The 17,515-nt window shown below is 44.5% G+C and overlaps 1 protein-coding gene across 8 annotated transcripts in view; it reads right to left on the reverse strand.

Annotated features, from left to right (window-relative positions):
- The window catches only part of LOC142432371 (KRAB domain-containing protein 4-like), a 37,920-nt gene extending 20,538 nt beyond the window's left edge, over nucleotides 1–17,382 (reverse strand). For 2 of the 8 annotated variants that reach the window (XM_075537527.1, XM_075537532.1), the window contains exons 1-2: nucleotides 5,357–5,497; nucleotides 4,276–4,372 (exon numbers count right to left, since the gene is read on the reverse strand). The gene's annotated coding sequence lies outside the window, so the exon portion shown is untranslated. Of the gene's footprint in view, nucleotides 1–4,275; nucleotides 4,373–5,341; nucleotides 5,499–15,198; nucleotides 15,268–17,273 lie in introns of those variants that run through there. The other 6 variants (XM_075537530.1, XM_075537534.1, XM_075537528.1 and 3 more) reach the window with 4 other exon arrangements.
- Nucleotides 17,383–17,515: the final 133 nt, after the last annotated feature.

Below are 17,515 nucleotides of genomic sequence, written 5' to 3' on the forward strand. Positions count from 1 at the left end.
ACGTTAGGCAGCACAGCAGTTAGGGGAGAATCTGTGGAAATGATATTTAAAGCAGGATCATGTACTTGAACTTTATCTCTAACTTTACCGTAGTGGCTTTCCTACCGTGGAATACTAGCTTTCCAGATTCCCTCTGTATGTAAGGGAATATAGTCCTTGTCATACTTCCTTCAGTGTCAGTTTCCCACAGTAAGACATGCACCTGGGGCCACAACTCTTACCTTACAGATTCACCTGAAGACAAGGCCTCATCTGAGACTAAGTCTCTGGAAGCACGCACATTATTGGCAGCTCCCCTAAGAAGACGTGGAGGGGTTGAGATAAATGCCTTTTGTAAAGTCAGAACTAGATACGGGAGAGAGCAGAAACCCCAATCACCTCTTGGTCTGAGGCACCTGGAAGTTCTTCCATAGATTAACTTCAGGAAAGATGGCATACAAATAGCTAACAAGTCGCCAAAGGTTTTGGGGAATTCTTACCTAGGATGACTACTCTGGTTTGGAGGCCAAAATATTAATCATAAGCATAGTTTTAATTTAATTCTAGTCATACTTTAAAAGAATTCACTTTACAGTATAAAGTACTAATGATTACTAGTTTGGATTTTATTTGAAGCTGAACTTTAATGAGATGAGGTGTGTTGTCCACAGCAACACCCTCCCAAGCAGCAGTATGCGATCATCTTTAGAAGGCAGGGTCATGGACTATTTAGAAGGCCATGGCTTAATGACCACCGAAAAGAGGGCGATTTTCTAGTTATTGTTTTGGTGCTGACTGACAGAGGAGCTCACTGTCAGAGGAAATGCAGAGTCTGAGGTCAATGCTGTGAAGCGGGTCTAGACTTGTATGGCCCTCTGTGCAGTAAGTTTGGTTGCTTTTTTGGGGGTAGTGTTCTTAAATGTTTTAGCTGCATTTGAAGAAAATTGCTGGGTGCAGTGTTTTATACTGGTCAAGTGACAATCATACAATTTTCATCTTTCAGTGGTTGGTGCTGTGAAGGACTGAAGAGATCCTTTTGCAAATAAAGTTTTACTGGAAAACAGCTATACCCATGTGTCTACGTATTTTCTATGGCTGCTCTCACACCACAGTGGCAGAGAAAGTCCTTGAAGAAAGCGACCTCCACCAGCCACTCTGAGAGAAAGACGTGGCAGTCCACTTCTGTACAGGTTTACCCAATACTTCTACTCCGTCCTATAGGATCACTAGGAGTCAGAATCGACTCCACAGCAATGGGTTTAAGCATTATGGACAAGGATCCCCTCCGCCCCTAGGATTATGATATTAAGAAATCTAGCTGAGGGAGGGGGGAAAGGGGAGGAGGGGAAAAAAAAAGGAGGACCTGATGCAAGGGGCTTAAGTGGAGAGCAAATGCCTTGAGAATGATTGGGGCAGGGAATGTATGGATGTGCTTTATACAATTGATGTATGTATATGTATGGATGGTGATAAGAGTTGTATGAGTCCCTAATAAAATGTAAAACAAGAAAAGAGAAAAAAATGATTAGGGCAAAGACTGTACAGATGTGCTTTATACAATTGATGTATGTATATGTATGAATTGTGATAAGAATTGTATGAGCCCCAATAAATTGCTTTAAAAAAAATTAAAGCCCACTAATTAAAAAAGAAATCTAGCAAAATAAAACCAAGAAAATTTTAATGAGAGGTAGAGATTATACATAACAATTCTACAGTAAAAGAGCTCCTATGAAAGAAGACTCACTCACTGCCACTGGGTGGAGTCTGACTCATTGCAACCATAGAGCCCGGGTGGTGCAGGGGGTTATGAGTCGGGCTGCTAATTCAGAGTGAGCAGTTCAAATCCAACAGCTGCTTCGAAGGAGAAAGCTGAGGCTTTCTACTGACAGTCTTGGGTTCTATTATGTCCTCTAGGGTCACTATGAAACTACTAGCTGAAAGAAGACTAGATGCCGGGTTAATGGCTCTTTCCACCTATTCAGCTATACTGCATGCAGGGTATTCTACTTCACCATGAAAGGACATTTACTCACTTAATATCCCACAGTAGGAATTGAATAAAAGCACTAAAAAAAACCTATGGCTCTTAGCACACACTAAGAAACACATTTGACTGGCTAATGTTAGATACGAACATACCTGTCTGATTGACATACAAATTCAACTTATACACAGATTTAGGAAAGGAAACAATTTGTAATCTGGACACTGCCTGTATGGTTTACTGAACTTAAGCATTCATTGTCATAAGTAAAATAGAAAGTTGTAAAATTAACTAGGAAGTGGATATATATGTGTGTGTATAAACACACACATTAACTAAGGCTTCTGAAAGAACTAAAAGCTCTAGCTAAAGTCTAAGCCAAACCTCTCCTTCCTTGTCTTCAGTGACTCCATTTGTATTTTTCTTTTTTTGGCAAGAAAAAAATCTAGTATTTATTCGTGGTACAAGAAAAAAATGACACTGGGTAGACTAATTGAGAGGTCAGTCACTATAGACTTAGATTGAGCATACAAGTATAGGTTAACAAAAATGTCCCCTTTCTCCATATTACATTTATTGTAAACGTTTTTTTAAAAAATCATTTTATCGGGGGCTAGTACAATCCATCCATTCATCCATCCATCGTGTCAAGCATATTTGTACATTTGTTTCCCTCATCATTCTCAAAACATTGGCTTTCTACTTGAGCCCCTGGTAACAGCTCATCTCCCTTTCCCCTCAAGAACTCTTGATAATTTATAAAATTTTTTTTCATGTCTTACACTGTCCGATGTTTCCCTTCACCCACTTTTCTGTTGTCCGTTCCCCAGGGAGGGGGTTGTATATAGATCATTGTGTTCGGTTCTCCCTTTCCCCCCCATCTTCCCCTTCCCCTCCTGGTATCTCTACTCTCATTATTGGTGCTGAAGGGTTATCTGTCCTGGATTCCTATCTGTACCAGTGTACATCCTCTGGTCTAGCTGCATTTGTAAGGCAGAACTGTGATCATGAGAGTGGGGGGTGTACTTTTCTTTCACACAATGTATCAAGGCATCTTTGTAAAAATCTCCACTGCACCTTTGATTTCTCTATGAGCAGCTCACCTTGCTCATAAGAGCCTGGGGGACAAGATCTGTTTCAGCTTCAGAGAGATGTAGTCACGGTTACAATAAACTCATGCTAGTTGGAGGCATGCTTATAGCTTTTCTCTCTAAACCCTTTTGTTTGTCTCTTACGCAAAAGAGCATTACCATTTTCACTTGTGATCTCTTTTATTGTTTCAACAAACCCTTTGCTTTCAAATTTCCAGAGTCTACAAGGAGAATAGAGAAATCAATTCGGCTTTACTGTCCTCAGAGGCTGGGGTACAGGTGCCAGCATGATCTAATGTGTCAACAATGTTCCCTTTGCTCTGCCTCACAAACTTATTTCCCTCCTGATCCCCTTACCATACTTTGTACGTTTCCATAGCCTTGTTCTGTGGGAAACAGGGGACTGGGAAGAGTGTATGCCGGCACATTCTTTATTCTATTTTAATGAGCCTGGCAAGCTAGGATTCTGGGGTGGAGAGAGCCCTTCACACTTGTGAGTTAGAGATGAGTCTTAATCACATTCTCATAATTAATATTGACCCCCACAAATCCTCCCATAATAGTGCTACCTCTTAAAAGCACATGGCTGATTGCTATCTAGGTTGCAGCTTTAACTATGGGAACAGATATATGTCATGTCTCTCCTTGCTCACGACAGGTGTTAAGTGACTCCTCCCATGAACTCAGGGACCTTTACAGTTAGGGTACAACCTTTTTACATATGTAGTTATCTGTAATTAGGGAGAGTTACATGCTGATGTTGGGACTACATCTCTCTCTCTCTGCATGGAACTGGCTCCTGAAGACATAGCAGAGGTGAGCCCTTGTATGCTTTGCTTTGTCTGATGTCTCTTTAATTTACCCTTCAATTACACAACTGCGCTTTTTGGACCCATTGGGCTGTGGGGGCTGGTACTCCATGCAGACTTCCTAAACTCAAAGGGGATCTAATACCCTATTAAGATTATGGTCAGCCAGCTACCACTATGTCCATCAATCCTACCCATTTTAACTCTAACTTCTGATTGCTGCAGGTCAAGCTGCTGTAAATGAGCGGTTTCCCTGGAGCACTTAGCCAAGGGCCCCTGGACTTGCAGAAAACCCTCTGCCACGAATACAAACCTGCACGTTTACTTTGGACACCGCAGTTCTTTCTCTACAACAGAATCATGATGCATGTTTTCACAAGACACTGGCATACAGACTTGAGCAACTTACTTAAATCAGTGGTAGAGAAGGACAGCTTTTTCGCACTTCCATGGTTCACAAACCTGCCACTTGGCTAAAAGAATTTGCAGATGATAAAAATCCTCAACTAGAAAAAAAAAAGGTGGAGATCAATTGAAATCTTAAATTTAAACTAGTAGCACCAGAAGACTGCAGGGTTAACATAATAAAAACAAACTGGCATCTGTATATTACAATTAGAACACAAACGGGGAGTGTGGGACCAGAGGGAAAGCAAAGAGCCCCCTTACTTAATGTGTACAACTAGAAACACTGTATCAATTATGTAGAAATAACATGAACAGAAATATCCAAGACAAAAGTAGAAAAACGCCACAGCAGTTCAGAAAAACAAAAAGCCTGGGTTGGGATAAGCAAAACACAAGTTCCTCAAAATGTTATACAAAATGTTATACAGCAAATAAATCTACTCAAAGGAAAGCATCCATCTGAACCATAGACTCCATCTGGCTTTTTTTTTTTTTTAAGGAAAAGCGAGGCAGAAGAAAACTTTCAACCTAACCTTATGACAGGGTGTTAGATTAAAAGAAAATTAACAACCGATATAAGATTATACCCATGCTTCAGCACCTAATGACCACGCCTAAAAGTGAAACAGAACAGAACTTTACTAAGAACTATTTTCTGGTGGAACCTTTCAGGTGACGAAGGCGTCAAGGCCCGCGGGTAAAAATTTCAAAACAAATTATAGAGACGCGACATCCTCAAAGTAAACACAAAATACAATCAACAAACTCCCCCCAACTCTGCCTGCAACACCGACACCCCCCTCCCCCGTCTCACTTCTCCATCAACACGCCGACGTAGACACCCCATCAATGGCGACGTCGGACACATTCCAAAGTCTCCACCAGCTGCCTCAGTGCAGGAAACCCTTAATAACGACACCCCCCGCCCCCCGCCCAATGGACGGCCGAACACACGACCCCCGGAGGAGAACTGATTCCCTTCCCTACTTCCAGATGCACCCCTCCCCCACGCGCTCCCCTCAGCCTTGACATTGACCCGACCGCCGTCCCCCCGGCGGGCGACGAACCCGAGGACTCACTACCGTGAGCACTTTCCCTCGGTGGCCCTCAACGCCCAGGCTGCACGCCGACGGCCCGCCGGATGCTCCGGAGTTGGGCAGATGGCGGCCGCCGAGAGCCACCTGGCGTATCTCCAGACGCTCGGCGTCAGGCGTCGGACGGCGCGCTTATGACGTCACGCGCGCGCGCCCCGACGGCGCCTGCGCACCGGGAGCGGCCATTTTCCCAGCCGGTGGCCGTTCCGCGGGCGACGCCGTCCCCCGGACCCCTGTGCGCAGCGCACGGGACGGGGAGAAGCTACTGAAAACGACATATTTCGCCCCATTTTCCAGGACCGTCCCACCACTTGGCGGCCGCACCCCCTTCCCACCCCCTCCCCGGACTTCCCGAGCGCCACTGCGTCTGCACCGGAAGCGAGAGCCTGTCGGCGGAAGTGATGTATTCATTCCTCTTACCCTGGTTTTGGGGGTGTTGCTTTGGGGGGGCGGGGTTTGATCAGTTTCTTGGGATTTATACAAAAGCATTAGAAAAAAAAGAAAATAAATAAATTTTTAAAAAGCATTAGAAATTTGGCCCTGGGGAGGGGCCATATGGGGATATGTGGGAAACAGAAAGATTTCTCCCAAGTCATCGCCCCCAAATATATGTTAGACTTAGGACCACTGCTTGCAGCTAATGGTAAATGATTGTCCAGTTACCTCCCTGAAGGCAGTCAGTTGCCAGACTACTGTCTGGGTCCACCACAGATGGAGCCCACTCTCTGCTGTTAAGAACAATGAACTACTTTTGCCTAAAGGCTTGCGGTAATGGTGTGGTTCCTGCAGGTGGGGTTTACACCCTATTGATAATGGTGTCTATAGTGACCCAGAGAACACGTCAAACCTGCTCAGTGATATCCAAAATTAAGCTGCCTTCCTGAATCTAGGACCCGCCCATCTTGTCACATGTGTACCCCCATTACCTCTCCTTCCTATTGCGTGAATACCCCTAGATCAACCCCCTCCCATTACTGTATTACCTATAGCACAACCCTCTCCTGTGACGTATGTCTGTACCTGTAATTAGGGGGCTTCCACATCCCCAGAGAATATAAAATCCTTGGTTAACAATAAATTCTCTCCACTCGAACCACCAAGTGAGGCTGAGGTGAGCATACTACCATGAAATGTATTTGACTCCATTGTTTCAATCTCTCTTCTATCATCTTTACTTATCGCTGTACAATTGTGCCTACCAAACCTGTGATGATGTGTTAGGGGCTGGCCCCATGACAGGGAAAGCCACTGACCGAGGGGATCTCAGGAGGATGGTCATTGAGCACAAGGGTTGATTCACCTGCAGGGCTTCTGTGGTCGGAGGTTTGGAGTTCACGGGGATGTCTAGGGCTCGGGAGCTGTGAACTGTAAGGAGGGAAAGGTGCCAAGCTGGGAAGTAATATACCCTCCCGTGTTTGGAGAGACTGGTGGGCTCGGACCATCAGAGGCTTCTGGAAGGAACTGGTTTGGATGCGTACTAAGCAATAAAGGTAAAAACCCTAACTGGCATAAATTCCATTTCAGACTCAAAGCAACCCCGTAGGGCCGAACTTCCCCCTAGGGCTTCCCACACTGTAAATCTATACAAGCCTAGATAGCCTTTTAATTTAGAAAAATCACACTTCGTAACACATCAAAGAATTCACACATGTGAGAAACCTTATGAGTGCAAGGAATATGGGAAAGCCTTTATAATATATTAATATGTTGATAAATATTTATATAAGTCCATATAGTATTAATATAATATATTAATATGTGTTATTGAATAATATATTGAAATAATATATTAATTATATATAATATAATAATGATAAGTCATCACCCATAACTCAGCAGGGAATTCATACAGGAGAGAAACCTCATGCATGCTGTGAATGTGGAAAAGTTTTATAGACTACACATCTGGTCTACCAATTAACTCACACAGGAGAGAAACCTTGTGGGAAACTGGGGAATGGGAACAAAGTGTATGCGGACTAATTCTCATAATTAAGCCTGGGAGGTCAGAGTTCTGGATGGAGGGAGGTCTTCACACTTGTGAATTAGAGATGAGTCCAAATCACATTCTCATGATTAAGATTAATCTCCACAATATTTCTCCCATCCTAGTGCTGCCTTAAAGTGACCTCTTACAAGCACATGGCTGATGGCTGTCTGACCTGCAGCTTTATCGACAGGAGCAGACATGTTGCTATTGCTCTCCCCATTCAGGGAACAGTCATTCCCCCTTACCTGCCCCCAGCACTGGTGTTAGGTTACTCCTCCAATGAACTCAGGGACCTCTAGGGTTAGGGTAAAACCCACTTTACTGTGTATGTGGTGACATGTAATTAAGGGGGCTTGCAAACCCTGAGACTACATAAGCTGATTTTAAGAATACATTTCTCTCCCCGAGACCTGGTCCCTAATATGGAGGAATTACCAAAACTTTTGTCTGCCTCTTAATTGTGGGATATAAAAAGACTTCCCCAACTTCTGTCCCCCAAATGTATGTCAGACCTAGGATACTGCTTGCAACTAACAGTTAATCTTTGTCAGGTTATCTCCCTGAAGGCACCAGCCATCCAGAACAAGCAGACCCTATTGTCTGTCATGCATAGGTGGGGCTCACTCCCTGCAGATAGGGACAGTGGATTGCTTCCCCTGAAAGTTTAGAATAAATCATGTCCCTAGCTCAAGGACAATCAAGGTTAGGCCACTATCATGAATCTAGTTGATCTGTCCATCTTGTCATATGTGTACCCTTAATCCCTCCTCTTCCTATAGGGTGTACACCCTTCTGTACTGCCTATGGTACAACCCTTCTTGTGATGTACATGGTTACTAAATCGCTCTCTCTTCCCATCCTCCTTCCCTCTCCCACCTTTCCGCTCCTTTCCTTTCCCGTGTGTCTTTTGCCCTCTCCTCCGTACCTCAATGTGGACCACCAAGAAAGGTCGAGGTAAGCATGCTACCATGAAATGTGTCTGACTCCTTTATTTCACTCTCTCTCCTATCTCTCTTATTCTCTATGACTTGACTATAATCTTTATATATCTTAACCATACAGTTACACTTATGAACCTGTGATAGTGTGAGGGGCTGATTTCCCTTAATTCTTAATTTCTTCCCTTCAATTACTTAATTTCTTCCCTTTAATTACACAACCACCCCTTAAGATCCTTCCATCTGGATGTAGGCTGAATCCCAGAAAATCTTATGAATGCAATGAATGTGTGAAAGTTAAGAAAGGTGATGTTCGCTGTACATCGGAGGACACAAACAGGAGATAAACCCTTTGTCTGTCTTAAATGTCAACAAGCCATTAGGAGCATGGTAGTGCTCAGTAGACATCAATTGACTCTTACAAGCGAGAAACCCTGTGGATATATTGAAAGTGCTAAGGCTTTCAGACATAAGAGCATCTTATGTGAAATCCAGCTTCACATCTGGATGGGTCTTAAAGGGTGGTTGTGCCACTGAGGGGAGAAACTAAGAGACAACAGAAGTTTTGGCGTGCTTACCTTCGCCATGGTTCAGGAACTAGATCCGAGCAGAGAGAGAGTTAATGCATTCCCAACTTCAGCGGGGCTGAGGTGAGCATGCTACTATGAAATGTGTCTGACTCCTTCATTTTACTCTCTCTCCTATCTCTCATGTTCTCTATGACTTTACTATAATCTTTGCATATTGCCATACAATTGTGCCTACTGGACCCGTGATGATTTGTTGGGGGCTGGCTGCCCTGACAGATGTACTCCTTGAGACTGTAAAACCTAAAACTTCTCCCATCCTTCATTAAAAGCTCACTTGGATTCAGGCTTTGCCTTGATTTCTTTTTCCTGCGAAGCCAAGCACTGAGGTATTACCACTTGAAAAACCTCACACCTCCACCCAGTATCCTGCTCTGCCAGCGATCTTAACATAAGCAAATAAATAATTTGTTTGCATATCCTCTCTCCCCAGTCCTCTGCTTCCCACAATCTGATTATTTATCAATTATGCCAGACCAGAAAGCAACCTTAAGGATGGATGCTTTCCATGTGGGCAAATCTTCACTGAAGTCACAACTCATGAGACATAGAGACGTCACACAGGAGAGAATATGGGAAAGCAGTCACACAGGTGTAGTGAATGGGAAAGTGTATGGGAAAGACGTCACACAGGTGTAGTGAATATGGGAAAGCAGTATTTGAAAATCCTATCTGTGTCCACCAGAAAAAGTCATGTCGGAGAGAAACCCTATCAATACAGTGAATGTGGAAAAACTTCCTCTGTTGAGTATTGTTTTCTCCCTTCCCATCAGGAAATTCGCCCAGTAAAGAAACAAGGAACACAGTGAGGAATAGGAAAACTTTAATGAGCTGTTAAATTCTGAACACAAGAGGATTTGCACAAGAAACACCCTATGAATGCAATGAAGATAACCCAACTATGAGAGAAAATTTTGAAATGTAGTGAACATGGAAAATTGTGTCTCAACAGGGTAGCCTCCTTTTATCAGGGAAATCAGGGGAGAAGAAAGGCAATATGATTGAGTCATATCATAGAAATCTTGCCCTGAGAAGAGAGATTGCATGATAAATCACATGTAAATGAAACCTTTTGAGTGAAGCGAATGTTGGAATGTGGGAAACAAACATTGAGGGAAACAGGACGAGGACTCTATTCCCTAACTTATCACAGAGGGAATCTGGGAAAGCTGGTATTCCATGGTAGGAGAGTCTCCACTTTGGTAAGTTAAAGGTAAAGTTCAAGTACATGATCCTGCTTTAAACATCATTCCCACAGATTCTCCCCTTAACAGCCATGCTGCCTTAAAGTGAGCACATGGTTGATTCTATCTCCCTATAGAAGCAGACATTATCTCTTTGCTCTCTCTTCCCACCATGACACCCAACCTCCCTTGTACCTTTCCCAAGTGCATATATTAGGTTTCCTCACCTGTGAGCTCAGGGACCTTCATGTAGATACCACCCACCTTGTGATGCATGTAACTACTAAATATGCATGTTAAGGCTACCTATAAATGTCCCAAGATAGTAAAGGTTCTCTCTCACTTCTCCCAATTCCACGTGGTCCATCAAGAGGAGCTAAGGTGAGCCTGCTACTATAAAATGTGTCTGACTCCTTTATTTTACTCTCTCCTATCTTTCTTATCCTCTATGACTTCACTATCATCTTTATATTATCATCGCTATATTTTTGTGCTTCTGGCCCTTTGGATGTTGGAGGCTGGTTTCCTTGGACATTGGAATGCTTTTCAGAAAACAAAGGCCATAATAAATTAGAACATTTTCACTGAGGAGAAATCTTAACCAATAACCTCATTTCATACTTAAGGTGACTAAAGACATCTGAATAGTAATACCTCTGACATGAAGCTGAACCGAACTGTGGATCTGATATTTATCAGGGAGAAACAGGGAACCAATGATGTTGGAGATGGTCATTCACCTACAAACAATGTTAAAAATACAAAACCTCCTGTCGTATGATCGCAAGGATAGAAAACATTGCACTGAGTAGTCTGCGGTGAGAACAGGTAACATCAGTGTGCCCAATTACGCTTTGTCACATATTTTGAGTATATAGAAGTCAGCACCACAAATTAAAATCACTCCTACTTCCTTTGCGTCTGAGTGTTTGTTCGCAACATCTCTTCACGGTTTTCAAATTTCACAAGATCATGAAAAGTTAGCAGCTATAAATTTCCTATTCCTGTGTTTATGTGCAGTAATCGCTGGCGGGGCCGGGGGTGCGGATGCCATACTTTTGATCTTGTAGGTCATATACATTGCTAGGAGGCAGTCAAACTTAAGATTCAACAAGAACTCTGCCATAAAAACACCACATACTTTTGTTTTCCTGATTGTTGATATGTCTAAGTGGATCTGTTAGGTAGCTAGATTCAGGGACAAGGGGGTGGTCCTTCCCATGCCTGCAAAGGCCTGTTAGGGGTATTCAGCCCCTAACAATATATCATGGGTCCATAGATGCAATTGTTCAGTTATACTATATAAAGATTATGGTAAAGTCATAGAGAATAGGAGAGGTAAGAGAGAAGATTAAATGAAAGAATCAGACATATTTCATGGTAGTATGCTTACCTCAGCCCCTCTTGGAGGTTCGGAGAAGAGAGGATTGATTTCTAACCAAGGCTTATATATCTTTGGGGGCGTGTAAGCCCATAATTAAAGGTAACGACCTACATCACAGGAAGGGGTTGTACCATTCAGGACTATACAGCAATGGGAGGAGGACGATCTAGGGGTGCACACGCTATAGGAAGAAGAGGGATTGAGGGTACACTTGTGACAAGATGGGTGGATCCTAGATTTATGATGGCAGCTTAAACCTGATCGTCCTTGAACTGGTGGTTTGACTTATTCTGAGCTCTCCAGGGAACACAATCCACTGTCCTAAACAGCAGGGAGTGAGCCCCACTACAGTGGACCACACAGTAGTCTGCTTGCTCTCGATGGCTGATGCCTTCAGGGAGAAAACTTGACAATCATTTACCATTAGTTGCAAGCAGTGTCCTAGGTCTGACCTATATCTGGGGGAGACGAGCTGGGGAAAAGCCTTTTTATATCCCACAAAGGCCCCCATAAAGGAGGTTGGAAATAACTCAGGCGACCATTAGACATCTATGAAGACCCTCATTGAGCATGCTCCAACTCAAACCCCTGAGCTAGGTAGGAGGTACACCTGGGTGGTCCAAACTAGGCTCGGGCCCATGACATCACCCAGGTGGGCTTAACACAGCCAATGGGGTCAACCAATACCATCAACCACGCCTCCCCCAGCCAGAGAGTGGGCCAGGATAAAGGCAGGGAGCATGCTGGGGCATCCTCTTACTCTTCCCCCCCCCCCCCATGCTTTTTCTGGCCCTAGTCCTCTTACCCATTCTCCCTGGACACCTCTGTCCCTGGGAACCCTCCCTCAGATCCCCGTGTGTGTGGTGCTCTTGTCCATGATGTTGCTCACGACCAGTTGTGAGCCCCAGTGCGGCTTCCACATGGCTTGGTACACTTCCCTGAAATCGTGCGTACCCTTTTGAGACTGTAAAATCTGAAACTTCTCCTGTCCTTTCCAAAAAAACTCACTTGGATGACAAACTGTGCTTCAGCGCATATTCTTTCTCTTGGGAAGCCAAGCACCGAGGCCTGACTCGCTGGAGACACCTTACACTTCCTACGACTTTCCTCTGAAATGTAATAATGGAGATGTAGCTCCATAGAGGGGGTCTCCATTGCAGATCAGACCACAAGCAGCTCAGGTTGCTCACCCACAATGGAGACTGAGAAGAGAGAGGATACATACATGTGGAGTCCAGCCCCACATCCGGATGGGTCCTGAGGGGCGGCTGTGTAATTGAAGGGAAGACTGTCAGAGGAAGCCAGCCTCCTAGCAACCCGAGGACCAGAAGATGCAGATGTATGGTGATAATATATAAAGATGATAGTAAAGTCACAGAGAATAAGAAAGAGAGAGTAAGATAAAGGAGGCAGACACATTTTATGGTACATGCCCACCTCAGCCCTTCTGGATGATCCACGTGGATCTGGGAGAAGAGAGAGAGTCTTACTATCTTGGGACATTTATACGTAGCCTTAAGACATGCATATTCAGTAGTTACACGTGTCACAAGATGGGTGGCATCTACAGTAAGGTCCCTGAGCTCACAGGTGAGGAAACCTAATACCTGCATTGAGGGAAGGGAGGAGGGGGTTTGGGAAGAGAGAAAAGGATGTCTGCATCTATAGGGCGATAGAATCAGCCATGTGCTCACTTAAAGGCAACAGCTGTTAGGGGAGAATCGGTGAGAATGATATTTAAAGCAGGATCATGTACTTGGACTTTACCTCTAATTTACCAAAGTGGAGGGTTTTCTACCATGAAATACTAGCTTTCCAGATTCCCTCTGTGATAAGTTAGGGAATGTAGTCCTCATCATATTTCCCTCAGTGTTAGTTTCCAACAACAGACAAAAATTTGGGGGTGCTCACCTCTACCGTGACTTCAGGAGCCAGGTCCATGCAGAGAGATTGTATCATCAATCATCATCATCATCACATATACTCTCAAGGCATGTAAGCCCCTCTACTTACTGGTAGCCACATAAGTAACAAAGTGGGCTAAAGCTTAACCCTAGAGGTCCCTGAGTTCACTGGAGGAGGAACCTAACAGCAGTGCTGGGGGCAGGTAAGGGGGAGTGACTGTCCCCTGAGCAGGGAGAGCAATAGCAACATGTCTGCTCCTACAGATAAAGCTGCCAGTCAGATAGCAATCAGCCATGCACCTATAAGAGGTCACTTTAAGGTAGAACTATTTTAGGAGGATATGGTGGGGTTAATATTAATTATGAGCATGTGATTGGGACTTATCTCTAACTCAAGTGTGAAGGCCTCCCTCCACCCTAGAATCCTGGCCTGCCAGGCTCCTTAAATAAGAGAATAAAGAATTCATCCACATATACTTTCTTCCCATGCCTCAGTTTCCCACATATATGTCCCTTGCTAAGGTTCACCCTGCAGCCCCACCAATGTCATCATGACAGCAGATTTCAGAGTGTGTTTCTACTGCAGACCCACCGCAGCCAAACCCACTGTTATAGAGTCGATTTTTTTTAACTCATCACAATCCGTATAAGGTTTCTGAACCTTTATGAGAACAGCATGCTTTACCTTTCTCCTAAGGAGCAACCAGTGGGTTTCAACTGTAGGGGTAGCCAGCCCCTCACAACTATATTACGGGTCCAATAGGCATGATTGTACAGTTATGATATATAAAGATTATAGTAATGCCACAGAAAATAGAGATAGAAGAGAAGGTGAAATAAACAAATCAGACACATTTCATAGTAGCAGGCTCACCTCCTGGATGGCCACGATCTCACCAGCCAAGTCCACGTGCATCACGGGCAGAGAGGGCAGGAGAGAGGTGAGATTTATTTCTACCCAAGGCTTATGTATCTTTGGGGACATGCAAGCCTCCTGATTACAGATAACGACCTAAGTCATATGATATGGTTGTAACATAGGCAACACAAGCAAGAGGAAGGGGTTGACCTAGGGGTGTACACACAATAGTTCGGGGAGGGAATAGGGGTACATATGTGGCAAGATGGGCGGACCCTAGACTCAATATAGTAGCCTAACCTTAGTCATCCTGAGTGGTCCCGACCTTGCCTTCAGGCTCTCCTCCAAGGGAACAATCACCTTATCAAAAAGGAGTGGGCTCTACTTAGGGAGAGTTAGACTATACAATACTGTCTGGTTGCTCTAGAGCAGTGGTTCTCAACCTCCCTAATGCGGAGACCCTTTAAGACAGTTCCTCATGGGGGTGGTGGGAGTAAAAAAAAAAAAGTTCCTCATGTGTGGTGACCCCCAACCATAAAATTATTTTTTTTGCTACTTCATCACTGTAATTTTGCTACTGTTATGATCATCATGTAAATATCTGATATGCAGGATATATTTTCATTGTTACAAATTGAACATAATGACACATAATCAAAGCATAGTGATCACAAAAACAATATATAATTATATATTGTGAAATATTTATGTATTTTCCGATGGTCTTAGGTGATCCCTGTGAAAGAGTCGCTTGACGGCCAGAGAGGTTGCGACCCACAGGTTTGAGGGATGCTGCTCTAGAGTCTAGATGGCTGATAATCCTTAGGGAGAATAACCTCTGACCTACTTTCATTGACCTCCTAGTGTAGTCATTTATCACGTGTAGTAAGCAGAGTCTTGAGTTTGGGGGAGACAATTTTGGAGAAATCTTTCTATATCCCACACTGAACGACCACATCTTGTGGTTAACACCCCCAAGCTCACCTGAAAGCATCACCGGTTCCCCTTCCCTGGTGCAGGTAGGCCAACAAATCCAAGCAACGCGAGGCTGGACTGGAAAGGCAAACAATTGTGATCCCTCACAAATATGAAAATCACACTTATTTTTACTTTGCAAAGAAGCGGATAAAGGGGAAGACGTGTGTAAAATGTCTTCCCAGCATTAGAGTGCTTCAAGTGGGAAAAATGGAAGGTTTTTGAGAGATTGGAGATGGAGGCGCAGAAGGAGACAAGGCTCAGTCAGGAATGGGAAGTATAGAGAGGCTTTATTAAGGACAGGGAAAAACTCCCGGACAAGTTCTGCAACCCAACGAGTTAGGTCAGGGCAGTCGCAGCTTGTCGGTGAGGTGGTGGGAGATATATTGAGCTTGAGCTAAGGAAGTATACGTTGACAGAAGGAAGGACGATTTTTTTTTTTACTTGTAGCTGCAGGGCCTGAGTCAGGATGCAACCTGTGGAAAGTCATCTTGTTGTTTGCAAAACTGCTCTCTGGAGGGCTTTAAGGACTGGTTTGGGAAAATAAATTGCTTCCTGGGGTGCTGGGGAAGGGGCTACACAAACCTGGCCTGGAGAGATAAGCTCTTTGGGGTGTTGGGGCAGGAGCTGCATAGTTCAATAGGTCATCCATCCTCCCAAGAGGCTGGGAATGGGGGCTGTGAGGTTCTTCCTGAGGAGCTGGAGAGGAGGTGGGGAAAGCCTGGTCCAGACCTAGCCCAACCAGTTTTTTCCCCAAAAACCTGTTTTTGAACTTTGTTTAAAAAAATAATTTTATTGGGGGCTCATACAACTTTTATCACAATCCATACCTACATCAATTGTGTAAAGCACATTTGTACATTCATTATCCTCATTCTCAAAACTTGCGCTCTCCACTTAAGCTCTTGGCATCAGCTTATTTTTCCCCCTCCCTCCCCGCTCCCCTTCTCTCATGAACACTTAATAATTTATAAATTATTATTTTGTCATATCTTACACTGTCCGACGTTTTCCTTCAACCACTTTTCTGTTGTCCATCACCCAGGGAGGAGGTTATATGTAGATCCTTGTAATCGGTTCCCCCTTTCTACCCCACCCTCCCTCAACCCTCTCAGTATCGCCACTCACACTACTGGTCCTGAAGGGATCATCCACCCTGGATTCCCTGCGTTTCCAGTTCCTATCTGTACCAGTGTACATCCTTTGGTCTAGCCAGATTTGTAAGGTAGAATTGGATCATGATGGGGAGATGGAGAGGAAGCATTTAGGAACTAGAGGAAAGTTGTGTTTCATCATTGCTACACTGCACACTGACTGGCTCATCTCCTCCCCACGACCCTTCTGTCAGGGGATGTCCAGTTGTCTAGAGATGGGCATCGGGTCCCCACTCTGCACTCCCCCTCATTCACAAGGATATGATTTTTTGTTCTTTGATGCCTGGTACCTGATTCCTTCGACACCTCCTGATCACACAAGCTGGTGTGCTTCTTCCATGTGGGCTTTGTTGCTTCTGAGCTAGATGGTCACTTGTTTAACCCCAACTCCATTCCCCTAACCCCCACCCCTACTCCCCCCCACCAAGAACTTTTTGAAGCACCTTTGTACTTTGGAAACAGTTGAAATTTCTCTCTGAGGAGTTCAGCCATAAATGTGAGAAGATGCAAAAAAAAAGTTTCAGTTTATACAACAAATAAAGGGTAGGGCTTGCTAGCTTTGTGGAATATGCAAACTCATGAACATGAGGGGGCCTTAAAAACGTTTCTAGAGAAAGGGATTGAAAAGACCAAGTAACATTTCCAGGCATTTTTGGAAGCTCGTGTGTGTGTGTGTGTGTGTGTGTGTGTGTGTATTCACATATTAGAAAGTTAAAAACGGTACAACTATGTAGCGGAGGACCACATCCATTAGAGACGAATGTCACAAACAGGATGCAATTGTAAGCATAGTATTGATGGTGTAAAACGAAATAAAGGGGTGGTGGTGGTGGGGGTGGGGGGGTGGTGTGTGTGTGTGTGTGTGTGTGTGTGTGTGTGTGTGAAAATCTCCATAGGATTTTCCAAGCTTTAACAGAAACCGACTGCTACCTTTTTTTCCTTCCGGGCAGCGCCTGGTGGCTTTTGCACCGTCCACCTGCCGGTTAGCAGCTGAGCAATTCGACCCAGGTGCCCCCGGGCTGCTTTTGCGGGCACAGGAGCCGCTGCCGTCCTCTGCACGGAGCCTGTCCCAACATGGCAGCGCCCGGCAGTCTGAAGGGCGCGGCCATACCGCCGCCCAGCCCGCCCGGCCCACGTCGGCACGGCTGCACGCGCGAGCCCCGTAGGTCAGC

This window comes from Tenrec ecaudatus, chromosome 18 (genome assembly GCF_050624435.1).
Source record: "Tenrec ecaudatus isolate mTenEca1 chromosome 18, mTenEca1.hap1, whole genome shotgun sequence".
NCBI lineage: Eukaryota > Metazoa > Chordata > Mammalia > Afrosoricida > Tenrecidae > Tenrec > Tenrec ecaudatus.